The sequence below is a fragment of the Pteronotus mesoamericanus genome, unplaced genomic scaffold (assembly GCF_021234165.1).
Source record: "Pteronotus mesoamericanus isolate MK-2021 breed Mesoamerican mustached bat unplaced genomic scaffold, CSHL_Meso_final contig_180, whole genome shotgun sequence".
NCBI classification, from domain to species: domain Eukaryota; kingdom Metazoa; phylum Chordata; class Mammalia; order Chiroptera; family Mormoopidae; genus Pteronotus; species Pteronotus mesoamericanus.
Genome location: NW_026555076.1, coordinates 3485190 through 3503233, shown reverse-complemented (window position 1 = coordinate 3503233; position 18044 = coordinate 3485190).

Genomic DNA, 18044 nt, shown 5'->3' with positions numbered 1-18044 from the left:
TGACATGAAACTAGAAATCCATCACAAGAAGAACACTGAAAAACACACAAAGACATGGAAGCTAAATAACATGTTATTAAACAATGAATGGGTCATCAGCAAGATCAAGGGAGAAATGAAAAGATACATTGAAACAAATGAAAATGAAGACACAGCAATTCAAAATCTTTGGGACACTGGGAAAGCAATCCTAAGAGGAAAATCCATAGCATTACAGGCCTATGTCAAAAACAAAACAAAACAAAACAAAAAACAAAACAAGAAAAAACTCACATAAACAATCTAAATTTACACTTAAAGGAAATTGAAAACAGCAACAAACAAAGCCCAAAATGAGTAGAAGGAGGGAAATAATAAAAATATGAGCATAAATAAACAAAGCAGAGTCTAAAAAATTGACCCAAAAGATCCATGAATCCAAGGGCTGTTTCTTTGAAAAGATAGACAAGACTGATAAAACTTAAACCAAACTCATCAAGAAAAAAAGAGAGAGGACCCAAATAAATAAAATCAGAAATGAAAGAAGAGAAATAACTGACACTAAAGAAATACAAAGGATTGTAAGAAAATATTATAAACAATTATATGCCAACAAACTGGACAAACTGGACAAAATGGATAAATTCCTGGAAACAGTCTTCCAAAAATAAATCTGGAAGAATCAGAGAATCTGAATAGACAGATTATACCTAGTGAAATTAAAGCAGTGATCAAAAAATCCCCAAGGAAAACCCTGGACTAGATGGCAGTGGACGCGCAGAGTGCAACCACACATTGACGTTCTCTCCCTCTCTTTCTCCTTCCCTTTCCCTCTCTAAAAATAAATAAATAAATAAATAAATAAATAAATGGTTAATTAATTAAAATTTTTTTTGTATTACTGACATATACTTTAGCTCTAATATGTTACAAGGAAATTTTCTTCTAATCTTTTATTCCTTTATAGATTTTATTCATTTTGGGGCAGAAATTCTATTGACCATCTTTTTTTCTTTTCTTTTGACCATCATAGTGATAGTAGTTTTCAGTGAGTACTATTAGTGGGAAAATAAACTTTACTGAAGAAGTTAGAATCAACAAAGCTAATTGACCCTCATCCCAGAGAGCATCCTCTGTAAGTGACAATAATAAAGACATTAATATATTGAGGGTGGGAGGTGGTAATGGGTGGGTCAGGGGAAAGTGGTTGCAGGAAAATGAAGACAACTGTACTTGAACAACAATTAAAAAAAAGAATCTCTCTCTCTTGCTCTCTCTCTATATATTTAAGGAGATAGAATTTTATAATTTAGTGAATTGATATTTGAAAACTTAAAACTCTAAAATGATTTAGAGATTGAGTACACATAAACATTGAATGGTACAATTTAGACAACATTTTTATATACTTTATGTAATTTGATCATCAAAGATAATTTTAATAAGGCAGATGAAGAAAACAGTACTGTGAAAGATGATTCAATATATTTTGCCATTTAGGTCTTTTCTTTTTCTCATCCCACATCTCAACTATATTAAATTATTAAAAAGAAAATTCTAGAGTTTGGAGAGTTTTCTAAAAACTAAAACCAAATGGCAAGAAAATGGACAAATACTTTTTCTTCCTTTATGTAGCACTAAGTATATTAATGCTCAGTAAATGCCAATGATGATGATTTCTAATGTATACTTAATTAACAGAAAGTTATTTTTTTCTTGCAGGTATTATCACTTGTGCTTCACTTATATAGAGGGCAATTTTTTCTATTGCTTTCCCATTTTCTTTATTTGGCAATGTGATGTTAATAAAAAAACTTGTACTATTTTTAATGTATGTAGCATAAGAATATATGACTCAGTGTTAAAAAGCTTGTGGAGGGAAGCAGCAATGAACTACTGCAATGAAACATAAATTGTTCCATGTGGTAATCTATTAAATATTCTGTAAAAGGGTAACAAACACTGCAAACAAAATTAAAATTTTTTAAATTAGAATCCTTACTAAAAAAACCAACAGGTCACAAAAGTATTAATAAACTGAATTAATAAAGCATTCCGTAGAAAATGAACCCTGATATTTAAATATTCTGTTCTTAATTTAAATTCCATAAATTAGGCCAAGATTGCCAAAGTTGATGTAATGAAATGTCCTTTTGTAAAGTTAATACTAATACTAACAAATATTACTTTTGAAATGTACTGTATACTACAAAAAGAAATTAAGTTTCCATAAAAAAATCATACTACTATTTACAGTATATGACATTATTAAAAGTGAGGAGTACTGAAGAAAATTAACAGAAAAAACATGTATTCTGGAGTTTAGATAATCTCTTTCTGATTCATTTCAGTAGTCTTCTCTTTTGTTTGTTCCTTGCCACTTACCCACCAGGAGGTTGGTAATGTTGGCTATTTGATAAAATGTTCAAATTTCTTGGAAATATTTATCTGTCCCCTTAAACTGTGACTATATCTCCACATGCAAAACACTGTATTGTGATAAAACAGATACAGTGAAAATACAAATTTTATCGAACACTATAAAAAATTTGAGTTTCATAACATCTATGTTTAAGTAATGTTATTATCTTTTAGCAGTGTGAATGTGGATAAGTATATCTATTTCAGAAATGCAGTGTGCAGCAGGCAGTTTTTTTAGTAGGTAAAACAATTTGTATGTTAGTACTTCTAAAGTATTTTCAATTTTTTGACACAAAATGTAATTCACATTTGTTGAAATAATTCAGATAATAAAGACATATAAAGAAACAAATAAAAAAATCTGTTTTATAGACTAACAACAAAATACTATACTTTAAAAAGAAAGAAAACATTTCCATTTATAATAGTATCTAAAACACTAACATATTTATTAATACATTTAAACAAAGAGGTGAAAATTCTATATGTTGAAAGTAAGGCTTGATTGCTCTGACTGGTGTGGCTTGGTTGGTTAGGGCATCATCTCATCCAACAAAGGGTCATAGGTTCCATTCCTGGTAAGGGCATATGCCTTATTGGGCTATGAAAGGCAACTGATAAATGTTTCTGTTACATCTCTCTCTCCCACCCCATCCTTCCTTCTCTCCTTCTTTCTTTCTCTCTAAAATCAATGAATGTATCCTGGGGAGAGAATTAAAGAAAAATAAATCTTGATTAAAGAAAGTGAAGACATAAATAATTAGAAAACTATCCCATGTTGATAGGAAGGAATAATTAATATTTTTAAAATGTCCCCAGGACCCAAAGACATCTTATAGATTCAAACCACCCCTATTTTTATATTAGAATATAAAAATTCTAATGGCAGTTTTCATAAAAATAGAAAAAAAACACTAAAAACATACTATATTGCCACAGTAATCCTGAGAAAGCAGAACAAAGCTGGATGACTCATTCTTCCTAATTTTAAACTATATTACAAAGCTCTGGTAATCAATGTGGTACAGTACTATCTTAAAAACAGACATGTAGATCAGTGGAACACAAGAGTTCAGAAATAAATCCATGCATATATAAATCACTAATTTTACAAGAAAACCAAGAATACTTAATGGAGAAAAGATAGTTTCCAAGTAAATGGTGCTGGGAAAATTGAATATTCATATGCAAATAAATAAAATAAAATTCTTGCCTTACATCATTTATAAAAATTAACTCAAACTGAATTAAAAACTTAAATATATCGTAAAATTGTGGAACATCTAAAAGAAAACATAGGGAAAAAGCTCTTAGTGGATATCACCAAAAGAACAATTTATAAAGGAAATATAAATAAGAAGGACTACATCAAACTAAAAAGCTTCTACACAGCCAAAGATATTGTACAGTAAAAAAAATGAAAGGTGCAACCTGTTTGGAAACCATCTATCTGATACATTGATATCAAAAATATAAAAGGGACTCATACAATTTAGTAGCAAAAATAATAACAGGAACATGTGTAAAGAACCCCTGGACACGGCCAAACAGAGGAAGGATTAAGGGTAGAAGGTAGGAGTGGGTGGGGTAGGGGGAGGTAGTGGGGGAATGTGGAGACAACTTTGCTTGAACAACAATAAAAAAATAAAAATTAAAAAATAATAACAATATGAATGAGAAATAGGCAGATGATCTGAATAGACATTTACCCAAAGAAGATATACAAATGTCCAATGCACACATGAAAAGACCTCCACATCAGTAACCATCAGGGAAATAAAAGAACCACAATGTGATACAATTTCATACCTGCTAATATGGCTGACATCAATGGATAACATGTTTGCAAGGATATGGAGAAAAGAGAACCCTTGTGTTCTGTTGGTAGGAATGTAAACTGGTACAGTCATTATGCAAAACAGCATGGAGGTTTCTCAAAAATTAAAAACTATTATATGATCCAGCAATCCCACTTCTTGGTACATATCCAAAAGAAATGAAATCATTTTCTCAAAGAGATATCTGCACTCCATGTTCATTGCAGCTTTATATCCAATAGTCAAGATTTGAAAACTACCTCTATCCAACAACAGATGAATACAGAACGGAAAAAATGTGGCATATATAGATATATGTGTGTGTATAACATATAATATATACATATATAACATATATACATATACAACACATATATAACATATACATATCTGTTATATATAACATTATTTAAATACCTGTTATATGTTTTATATATAAATAAATACCTGTTATATATGTTATTTATATATATATGAAACATTGGAATATTATTCTGCATTATAAAGAAGGAAATCTTGTCATTTATGTAACCAAAGATGGACTTTGGGGACGTTATACTGAGTGAAATAAATCAGAGAAAATAAATACTGTATGATCTCACTTACATGTGGAATCTAAAAAGCTGAATTCATAGAAACAGAAACTGGGAATGGTACTTAATAGAATGTGGGGGTTAGGAGAAAAAGGGAGTTGTTGGTCAAAGAGTACAAACTTCCAGCCTAAAATATCTAAGTTCTGAGGATCTAATATACAGCATGGTGGCTATAATTAACAATAAATACACTATTGTTGACATGTGCTTGAAAGTTGCTAAGAGTTGCTCTGAAATGTTCTCACCACGCACACACGCACACATATTATCAAATCATCACGTTATACACCATAAAATTACACAATATTAAATGTCAACTATATCTCAACAAAGTGGAAAAGATTTTTAAAAATCTGAAATCTTTTGGAAGAAAAAGAGAAATAAATATTCTGGAAGCCTGTAGTTAGTAAATCCAATTGAAAATTTAATTTAGTTTTCTGACAGCCTCAGAAATAAGAAAACCATAGTAAATTTTACATTTCTCATTATGTAGTAAGGCAAAGCCAGCAGGGTTTTTTGAAAAGAAATGTTTTCCTGAAACTAATATCTATATGGAATCCATTGAATTGATCCTCACTCATCTTCAGAGACCTGAGGGAGAAAAAAAGAGAATGGGTCTTGATTTTTTTTTTTTCAATTGGGCTTTTCATTTTCAATAGAATTGGTAATGTACTTTTCCAGAGTACATTGATGTTATAAAGAAGGTTAACAAATTTCTTGATTCTAATTTATCCTCCTATTGGCCATGGCATGTTAATACATTATTCATTGAATGTGCTACTGAATTGTATTTGCTAACATATTTAGGATACTGGCAGTGATGTTCATATATAAAATTGATCTCATTGTTTTTGAATTTGTACATCATATTCTCATATATTTTTTTTCTTTTTATATTCTCTGGATTATTGTTACTTTAATTGGAAGTAACTTTTTTCTCTCTAGAATATTGTTAATGACATCCAAATGATATTTTTTCCCCTCCAATATTTGGTAGAACTTCCCTACTACATTTTTGATGGGTAATTCTTTAATTACTTCCATGCCTTAGCTCATCATAATTGAATTATGAAATTTTCCAATTAATTTATAATCAACAAATTATATTTTCCTAGAAAATTGTCTCTGTTGCACATTTCTGAATTTATTTTTATAGAGAAACATGTGGTCCTTTTATTTTTTTATCTGTATTTATTTTTAACTCAGTATTTATTTGGTGCATTTCCCACTTCTTTATCAGATGAGCAAATTAAGTTTTTTAAAGCATCTATATGCATATATATTCTACTATTTTACTCTATTCAAATGCATAAATGTTTGCTTTTGCCTTTACTAAAGAGTCTTCATTTTACCTTTGCTTGAATATAACTTCTTCATAGAGAATTTTACTGATAAGCCTTTTGATATAGCAATTCTATGATTAGCTTCTTCATAACACTTAACTCTTTATGACATTTTACCTATTTGTTAATTTAATACAGGAAGTAAATCTAAATATCTCTGGAGAATATCTTTTGAAACATTAAATAGAGTGAGGAATAAATATCGTGTTTCCATCATTATACAGTTATGATTTTATTACATCAGCTACTTTACCTTAAGGAATACTCCTTCAATTAAATTTTCTTTTCTGGTTGCCATGTTTTCTTCCTCCATAATTTCCATTTTTTAGGTTCTTTTATGTGCATAAAGAAAGCAAATTGTTTTTTAATCTAAGATATTAATTGATATGTAACTTTATTGATACCTTTAGGAGTGTTTTTTTTAGCAGTTTTAGATTTGCACAGCCAAACTGAAGAGATTTCCCATATATGTCCTCAGATCATAACCACCTAATAATGTTTATAGTTTAAATTACCATTAACTATATTCTTTGGGTTTGGAAAAATGTATGATGACATATATCATATCTGGGACAGAAATCTCACCATATGATAATTCCGTATCTTTGTATCAGTTAATACTGTGCTTTCCTCCTTTGGAGCTGAGTGGTGGGTAATATAACTGCCAGGCATCTGAGGGCAAACCAAGGGCAATTCTCCAGAGAAGGGTACCAGCAGAAGCTATTGCCTACCGCCTCTGTGGTTTGAGACCACTATTAAGAAATAGGATCTAGGTGAGTGATATTCCCACATAATTGTGCTTTACTTCCAAATTCTTTTTGATTCAATATCTCCAGAGAGTAAACAACATGGGTAAGAAATATTCTAAGGTTTAAATTATGTCTTATATACTTTTGAACCAAAAATCCTACTTTTTGTGGCAAAATGTGTTGTAGTGCAGCTAAACTTTGTCAAGAATACAGTCTCTCTAGCTTTGTAGTCTTTTTAGGATACTGTGCTATGATATATCTTATATGTGAAATTCACCTATTGTTGATTTATGGTTTAATTCACTTTTTATTTAAAAAAAGAATTTGCTTTTTTAAGTCACTTACGACTTACTTGATTTCCAGTTGTAAAAAGGTTCCTGTCATGATCTATTTTCTCTATTCTTGTATGATTTATGTGCTTATGCTTTTTATCTATTTTACTTTTAAGATAGTTTCATCAGGGGACAGGTTATAAATGTGATTTAATCTGTTACATTTAGATAGAAGCCACAATGGTTTACTTCCATAGAGTATTCACATTTGAGAAGAGTGCTCTTAAGACGCATGGAATAAAAGAGTGATAAAGATCAAGATGATATTATATAGTAATTATTAAAAAGTACTATATGCTAAGCAGTATTTAAGAATTTTGCATATATCATTTAATTTGATCCTGACAGTATCCATGAATGGTGGATAAGGTTATTCTGAGGCATATATTTTTACTGTTATTGCTCTGCTGAATGATCTGTAAAGTTAAGGTAGTACCAAGAATATAGGTTCTTGTGAAGATAAAGTACTTAATAATTTTAATTTAATGAATTTAATTAATAAAAAGATATAGGATAATGCCTAGCACATAGAATGTAGAAGGCAATATAATGACTCCTCAGCCAAAGATGTGAGCATCCTAATCAGAAAGTTGTAAATATTTTATGTTACAAGGCTGGGCAATTAAGGTTACAAATGAAATTAAAGTTGTTGATCAGATGATAGATTATCCCAGATTTCTCATTTGAACTCAGTCTAATCACAAGTGTTCTTTAAACATGAGATGGAGGCAGAGAGTCAAAGGAATATGATGGGAAATACATTTGGAGTGATATAAGGACTCACCCTGACATTCCTGGCTTACCTGACTTAAAAAAAAAAAAAAAGGAAACCACAGGCCAAATACCAGGAGGCCATGGTATGTCTAAGGAGAAGCTGAGAAAATTAAGGAAAAACAATTCTCTTCTAGATCTTCTAGAGAAACCATAGCCCCATTGATAGCTTGATTTTAGTCCAGTGAGATCTATTTCTGACTTCATGCTCTAATGTTAAGATAAATTTGTGTTGTTTGAAGCCACCAAATTAGTGGCAATTTTTTGAGGCAGCAATAGGAAACAAATACACTGTGCCTTTTTATCATTTCAATTTTAAAGATGAAAAAATAAGCAAAAGAAAATCAAGTAACATTCCAAAATCGTATTCTAAATTTTACAGCCAAAATATAAACACAAACTGTCTGAGTTCCAACATATTCTGTGCTTGTAACTACTCTGTTAATATTTTTTCTTTTTTATAAAATTAATTAATTTTTTCAAATACATTTGTGTCTGCCCACCCCCACTTTCCCTTGCCCCCTCCCTCCCTACCACCCTCCCTCAACTCTTCCCCTTTGGTTTTGTCCATGAGTCCTTGCTATAACTATATTTTAAAAAATATTTTCTTGCAGCATAATATTTTTGATGCTTGTTATGCTGCAAGAAAATATTTTTTAAAAATAGCTCAGTTTTTCCTGTGTAGTTTAAAAATGTTATTAATTATAGTGAAATAATTCATTCAAATATCATGTAAACAGTTTTCATTTCAAGAAGTCAAAAAGTATTTCTAACTAAACTCTACCTTAGCAAATAAAATTTATACTAAAATAATGAAAGAATATATATAGCATATTTCTGGACATTTTGTTTTCCTCAAAGATTAACTTAATTATTGTTTTAGATATGCTTATCATACTTTCAGTACAAATAAAAATATTTATATTTTAATTCCTGACAGCTTATATAATATTATATTCATATACATATTTAGTAATGTTTCATAATTGATTTGAATATATTCAAATAACTTTTTAGTTACATTTTATACAAAGTTATATAACTATATAAAGCATAAATATATAAATACAGTATGTACAGATTTTTAATTTCTAATATAATGCACTGTGCATAGTATACACTAAACTGTAAACAAAGTAAGTTTAAACATACGTATTATTTTTTTAATGTGAAGGAGAATTTTGAAGTTTCCGTTTACTTAACATTGTGCTTTGCCGCAATTTAGTCAAGCACAACAGGTCCTTGGGTAACATTGCTTTGTTCAACTTAGTTATATCATAACAATGATGAGGAAAAAGAAAAAAGAAAATTCCTGGCCAGGGCCACTGTCTGCATGCATTTTCCTTGTTCTCCCCACATCTGCAGGGGTTTTCTCCGGGGACTCTGGTTTGCTTCCACATCCCAAAGATGTGTACGTGAGACAAGCTGGCATGTCTGCACTGCCCCAGTGTGAGCGAGTGTGAGTATGTGTGTGACGTGCCCCGCCATGGAATGGGGTCCTGCTCACAGTGGGTTCCTGCCTCATGCCCCGAGAGGCCAGGATAGCCTCTGGCCATCTCTGACCCTGAACCGCAATAAGCAAGTTGCAATACAATTATTTTACTTGTTTCTATTAATATTTTTAAAATATATGTATAGCTCACATGCATTTCAGTGTTTGATATTATAAGTGTTTTGGGCCTTTATTGAGAAGTCTGGTGATGTTTTTTGTGACCAGTAATAAGCTGTGAGAAATTAACTCATATATATCAATTAGATTGTGATAAAATTGATTTTATTATTTGTTGTTTAACCAAAGTCCCAGTTCTAAGAACCTATTTATGACATTAAGAACTTATTATATAAGAATATACTGTGTGCTTAAAAAAATAGGACTATTTCAGAGAAAAAAAAATGAGCTTAAGTATATAAAAGTTCTGGTGCTTAGGTACTAGATCAAATTTTCTTGAATTGTGTCTCCTAAAATCTATCTGTTAAATCCCTATCACATTGTGATGGAGAAGGGGCCTTTGGAACTTAGACTGACGTGAAGTCATGATGGGGTTGAGTAATCTTATAAGAAGAGACACGAGAGAGCTTCCTCTCTTTTTTCCTTCTGTGTGAGAAGCCAGGAAGAGGGTCCTCATAAAAGCTCCACCTTGCTGGCACCATGATCTCTCAGACTCCCAGCCTCTAAAATCATGGAAGTCAATTTCTGTTGTTTAAGCTACCCACTCAGTCTATGAAATTTTCTTATGACATCTTGAGCTAAGATACGCAGACAATTTATGCATAAGGGGAGAACATTAATATTATAGAATTATTCTGTGTACCTGAAGTAAGTAAAGACAATGTGAGTTAGAAAATATAACTTTAAAGTTTAATTGTTAGTAATGGGATTTTATTATTCTTATAATAAAGAAAAGCTTATAGAATAATATTGACTATATCAGAGAACATTAAAATTTTGTCTAGACATATGTCTAAGGGACACAGCACCAGCATTTCATGGCTAAATGTTTGTTGTGATCCAAGCCTAAGTTATCTTTCCATTTTTTTTAGTTTATTTTATTTTTATTTAATTTATTTACTTTTTAAATACATTTGTCTCTGCCTCCCCCCCTCCACCTCTTTCCCTTGCCCCCTCCCTCCTTCCCTCCCTCAGCTCTTCCCCTTTGGTTTTGTCCATGGGTCCTTGCTATATGTTCCTTGACTTTCCCCTTCCCTTCCCTTTCCCTGCCCCCGCCCTTCCCTCTTGTCTCTGTTGATTTCTTTTCCTTTCAGTGTTGCTGGTCATATTTTCCTTGCATCTTTGCATTGTTGGTTAGGTTCCGCTTATAGGTGAGATCATATGGTATTTGTCTTTCGCCCCCTGGCTTATTTCGCTTAGCATGATGCTCTCCAGTTTGAATAGTGATAAGTATGGGTATAATTTTACTTATTTTATGAACTCTCAAACAATTGTAGAGAATTCTGCATATTCTACTTTTTCACAAAATAAATATGAAGCAAAATATATAACAAATTCATAAGAAATATGGATATTTAAATAACACATACATACTCAGATTTTAATTACATACTCTTCTGTAATTAAAATTCTTATATTTCCCATAGTAACACAATTACTTTCTGATTTAAGAATATAATTTCTAACTCAGCTACATAGCCTGCTTTATTGCATTCACTGTGAAATCTTCTATTGTATTTCTGTCTTTCTCAATGAGCTTTGGCAGGAAATCCCAATCTTTGTGAATTCCCTTCTAGCCAAATGTATTTTATTTTTGATTAACATTAGTAGATAATAATAGAATTAAATACTATTTTACAGACTGGAAGATAGAAGTAAAGACACATCTTAACTTTTTTGTTAATGATAATTACTAATGCTTTTGTTTTTTTGGTACTACAAGATCTTAGAAATAAGAATATTTGAGGAAAAAATTAAATCCTTAATATTATTAGCAAGGACAAAATGCTACATCTACACTTCAGCCAAAAGGAAAACATACCATATAGCTACTATTAAAAGAGAATATATATTTAAAAAGAGGGAAAAGAATAATGTATTCATCAAGATGAATTAAAAATTAAATTTCCCTGTATGAGGAATATGTAACATTCATAATTTTCATGGAAAAAAATTCTAATTAACAGTGACATATCTACATCATTTATATAGTTAATTTTGATCTGTACTTTTTATAGATTTCTTTTTACCTTTTCAATTATTTGTTTCTAATTTGGATTTAATCCAAAAGATTCTTGCTAAATAATTAATATAATTATTAGATCTCTTTCTCCGTACTAGTTCCTTTTCTTTCATATTGCTTTATTGAAATTTTCACCATGACTTGTTGCTCTCCCTAATCATCCTTCCGATTTAGTTAAGTGTCTCACCTTCTCGGAGGAAGATACTACTTTCTCTAAGTCAAACATTCTGGCTCTCCCAGTACTGTATCAAAATTGCTTTTTATAATTTTTATAAAAATTGCAATTTTGCGTTAACATTTTTTGTTTGAATATTACTATTTCTTTTACTTAACTCTAAGCTCTGTGAGAGCAGAAAATGTGTCTGGTTTTATGTTCTCAGAACTTTCCTAATGTGTTAAACATACAATGGATACAACAGTCTATATTTGCTGAATGGATTAATAAACTGGTCTAAACATTTTATTTTGAATGCAAGAATGATTAATTTGAATGTTAGAGTCAATTGTAAGAAATATAAAAGAACAAATATTGTAAAACTCATAAAATAAGAGTAAATTTTGTTTAAGCTTAAAAGAATGATGTTTTTATCAGGAAAAGTATGGCTAGAATCAATTGTATAAAAGATAAACAGCTGATCACTAATGTATTCTATCCTCTGAACACTGGGAATTATAAAAGTCACATAAATTTACAAATATCTAAAGTAGATTTAAAGTGAATCTTAATTAAAGGATTATTTATTTTATCCTTACAGTATTTTCAGTCCATTTTGTTTATCGCCTATGTTTACATTCAATACGAGAACTTTTTAAAAATCTATTCACTGTTATAGAATAGCCTTACTCTTATTCTTATTCAAATTGGATATATTCTCCATGTTTAAAAGATATTCAGATAGTTCCAGTATTTCCTCAGGAAAAAAGAAGCCAAATAATTATGACAGATAACTAAGTAGCCTGATGCTCAGCTGTTCATTTTGATAGTCTAAGGAGCAGAAATTATTTGAAAAAGAACAATGGGATAAAATCATTTTTTTCCAACACAATGAAAATACAATCCTGGAATTATAAAATTGAAAATAACTAAAGCCCTTATATACTTATTTTAACTGTATAAGTAAAGGTTATACAGATTAAAAATAAAAAATTAATGAGATTTTTAAAAAGTAATTTAATCAATTGAGTGATATAACTTTAACTTTTTGAATAAATGTAGGGACTAACATTAATTGTTATTTTTAATAGATAAAAATTATAATAAATTTCTGGAACATTCTGAGAAATAAAGGCGTTCTTTTAGTATGAAACCATCTTCATATTTAAGACTAGATTTATAGTAACAAACTTTCTGTTTTATGTACTGATAGAACAGATTTACAAGGCTATGTTTAAAAATTCTTGATTTGGAAATGAGAGAATACATTGTGATATTTTTCTGCTTTTAATTTTCTGTACTCACAAGAACAGTTCAGCAAATTATGGGCCACTATATAGACGTTTTATCACACTTTTGGCAAGAAAATATATAGCCGAAAAATATTACAGACACGTAGCAGTCTCAACTGTGAAAATATAAAAAGAGGTGTAAACTATGAAAATATCTGCAGCTTTTGAAATGTGCTGTTAAAAGAAGTGGTGATGGGGATGTTGATAACAGGATCAATCTCTCTGGCACATCATTTGAAGGGTCAGCGGAGAGCCTGTGATGTCCGCATGTGGTGAGAAAAAGATCGGTCTCCTGTACCGTGTTCAGTTTTCTTTAACAGTTTTATCACAGTGCCACCAGTGAACTAAACTTTTAACATCAAGAGGCACAATAGAGTAAAAAATAACAGTTTGTGGATCTCAAATAACAGTCCAGGAGTGAAGTGTTTTTTCTTAAAACTCATACAAAATTCGTTGTACAGACAATTACCATACACTTACTAAGTGCCAAGCACTATGATGGACACTTAGAAAATCTAATCTCTGCCCTATTTGTGAGTCAGATAAGGGGAACTAGCAAATAACAACACCTCATAATAACACATACCACATTATGAATAACATGAGGACATTATTATAACCACAATGTAAAATATTTTCACCCGAAGTTCTGGGGACGTAGAGAAAAAGGATCTTATCCATCCTGGAGACAAGAGAACAGTTTTGGAAGGTTAATGTTTTATTTTTTTAATTTTTTTTATTTTCCAAAGAAGAAGTAGGCAAAGAGAATATAATAAAAAGGAATAGTATGTGAAAACTATAGAGATATGAAAAAACCTGGCACATTCAAATAAATACAAGTAGTGGTACAATGACACACAAGATATATGTGGGAGGGCCTGCAGAAGATACAGTCGAAATAAAAATTTAGGCAGAGGCTAAATAAAAGCAGGCTTACTGATGTCCTCCTAAAGCACTTAGAATTTATTGTCAAGGTGAGAGGTAGTCACTGATGAAATTCAAATAGGGAGATGACGATAAATGTATATTCTGGAAACATAGCGTGATCATAGTTTCAAAGTGTATGGCAGAGGAAGGCTCTGTGGAGAAATTTAGTAAGCTACTGTACTGAACATTTTTAAATCTTGAAAACACTAATGCAAAAGAAAGTACAATGAAAGAAAATCATTATTGAAAAAGGGATCCTACAAATTGTAACAGATTGTGTAAGAGATTAAAATAATAGAGATAAGAAATGACTTAAAAGGTGATAATATGTGCTAAGAGCTTTTATATGGATTGTCTCTAATCCTTGAAATATCTATAAAAGCACCATCATTTTATTGTACATTTTTAGCTGAAAAGAAGACTCTGTCCTTAACTTAATTTTTTCAAGAAACCCAATTAGTAAATCTTCAAATTCAGTTAATCCAACATCAAACATCAGCTTCTTTACATCTCTACTCTCCTGAAATAATCTAGTCTAAAATTTTGGTTTGGGCAATGAGACAGGTGAAAGTGTCACTCATTAAAATAAAGAGTAAGAATAGAATAAGGAATGGTAGTGAGAAGACAGATAGTGAATTCAATTTAAAATATGTAGTTTGACAAGTATTAGAATATTTAGTAAGATATGGATGATAGGAATATTATACTTCTGAAAAACAAAATACAACAAGGAATTCTGTATTAAAATGTCAATATTTTGCCTTATAAGACATGACATCCTCCTTGGGGAATTCATGGTATTAGAAAAGATCATGGATTAAATGTTGAGAAAAAATAACATTCAATAGATTGACCTCTGATAAAGCAATGTCATTATTAATGGAAAGGTATAACTGAATATTTTTTGTATATATTCAATAATCATATCTTCATAGCAATTGAATACAAATATACTTATTTCGTCTATCAATTTTTTTAATATTTGAAGATAGCTATTATGTATCATTTAGGCTTTTTCTTTTCAGGAAATGCTCATATTATTATAATAGGAATCCTGAATTTTAAAACCATTAAAAACATTTTTTGGATGAAGCTATCAACTCTAGAAATCACCTGTTAGAACATCTGGTCCTGGGTAGAGGTGATTACATTCTCCTTTAGAATAGATTTGTTTATTAGATTAACCTTACTGAGAAAGTTCAAATCCCTAACCTACAGTCAATATAAAACAAGGCAATTTTCACTATTAATGGAGAGGACAACTGAGAGAATGGGTCACTCTCCTTGATGGGCATCTCTTCAGTGAGATATGGAAAGTACAGGCATCTTGAACACCCTGGAGCAAATTATTTGGGTTAAAATTCAGAAAATGGAAAGTAGCTAAAAGCCTATTCTAGTGTTTTATAAAAATGACCAATGTTGAGCTTATATATATGTAAAGTTAAAATTAGTGTAAACTAGATTTGGAAAATACCAAGTCTCATGGCATACTTTTTTATTTTTTACTTGGTATATGATATTATGTTAACCGTGTTACTATCAGTTGTACAATATAGTGATTCAGCATTTTTATAATTTACAATGTGACTACCCCACTAATTCTAGTAATTAACTGTCACTGTGCAACTTATCACATTTTTATTAACTATTATTTCCATTCACCTCTTTCATAAATCTCCCACCTCCCACTCACCCGCCTCTGGTGACTAATTATTCCTTTGGTCTCTGTTTCTATGGATCTGTTTTTGTTTTGTTTTGTACATTGGTTTGTTTTCTAGTTTCCAAAGTAAAGTCAAAATTAATCAAAGACTTAAATGTAAAGAAGGCCTGGAACCATGAAACTACTAGACAAAAACATAAGTAGTAAACTATTTGACATTGGCCTTAGCAATATCTTTTTGGATATCTCCCCTCAAGCAAGGGAAACAAAACCAAAAATAAACAAATAGAACTTTGTCAAACTGAAAATCTCCTGTACAGTGAAGGAAATCATCAACAAAACAAAAAGACAACCTACAAAATGGGAGAATATATTTGCAAATGATATAGCCAGTAAGGGGTTGATATCTAAAATATATAATGAACTCATCATATACCTCAATAATAAAAAAAAAATAAAACAATCTGATTAAAACATGACAGAAGACATGAAAAGACATTTTTCCAAAGACTACATACAGATGGCCAACAGACATATGAAAAGGTGCTCAACATCGCTAATCAATAGAGAAATGAAAATTAAAAGCATAGAGATACCACCTCACAGCAGCCAGAATGGCTGTTACCACAAAAGTCAACAAATAACAAGGACACCCTTGTGTACTGTTGGTGGGACTGCAAATTGTTGCAGCCATTATGGAAAACAATATAGAGGTTCTTCAAAAAACTAAAGCTACGTCTACCATATGACACAGCGACTGTACTTTTGGGTATTTATCCAAAGAAACAATAACACTATTTCTAAAAGAAATTTGCACCCCTATGATCATTACAGCATATTTCCAATGGTATGTTTTTCATTGACTATTTAGTTTTGATGCTTACTCAGCTGTATTACACAAGTTGATGCCTCTAAATTCATGGTTTTCTTAATGCATTCAGCATAAAGTTTCAAGCTATTTACTATGTTCAAAGCGCCATGCTGGTTACCAGACCCATTTCCTTTTTAGAATATTAAGGAACTACTCTTCAGATTGTCAAAAATGATTTATATTTTATTTTATGAGGGACTTTAAATTCATAAACTATAAAACACTAGGTAATATTTTAAATATTATTGATGAAGTTGAGTATATTGAATAAATTTGGTACTTTTTAGATTATGCTAGAAATAATAGTGGAGCTGAATTTTTTAAGTGATTAGCATCTCTTGATAAGATATAAAAGGGACATAAATTTGAGTGTTTAACTTCACATTTTTCCAAACTAAGGACATGGCCTGGTGGCTATTTAAACACTGAAAACTGAATTTTTTTAAATATATTTTTGTGGATGATAAATATATTCCTGGCTATAACCCAAACTATGAGTTTAAAGATGTAAAACCACAAAATGGATTTCAACAATTAATCTGTTAGCACTAGTGTCAGATATCCCATTATACAGAAGCAGTGGCATTACCATAAAAGCTTTGACATGTTTTTGATATTGGACAAAAACAAATTATTCAAAAAAAGCAATTTATCATGATCAAAATTTTTACTTAATTTGACTCTTCTTTCTGCACCTCAATAATATTCCCCATTTGTCTTGAAAATATTCAATTAGTATTCATAAGTTCATAGTCTTAAAACAAGGCAGTTTTGTACTTGAAAACTGTACCAAACACTTTTAGGGACTAAAATGAAATTATATAGTTCAATTACAAAGACTTTTCATAATGACAATTTTCTTGAAGAACAACTGTTTCTAATAGTGATGGTGGTTTTTCCATCATGTTGCTTCAGGATTATTGAAAATGCGTGTACTAGTGTATTACAAATGGAAACAAAGCATGCCATTGATGAATGTTGGTTGCACTGGTAATTATACTTATTATTCTGTGGCTTTCTCTCATGGTCATAACTACATAATTTACCTTTATTTTCATCATGCCTTTATAAACGCCACCAAAAAAAAAAGAACACAACTATATAATAAACCCATTTCAATAAGATGGGGATAAAATGTATAATCATGACTCATGACTGTATTATCAAATAAAGTGTTTCACAGTGTTGCTGGAAATTTTATTGCAGCAATATACGGTAAGTCCTCAGTATTGTCAATAGGTTCTTGGAAGTAGCGACTTGAAGTGAAGTGACATGCAGTGAAACCATAGGCTAATTGATAGAAATGAGAGTTAAGTTTCTACTGCTATGTATGTAGGTGTTTCCTAAATACATCACTCTAACCACAACTCAGTTGAGTTCCAAACCCTTATATCTAAATGCCTTCTAGAGTTTTTTACATAGATAGTGAATGACCACAAAATT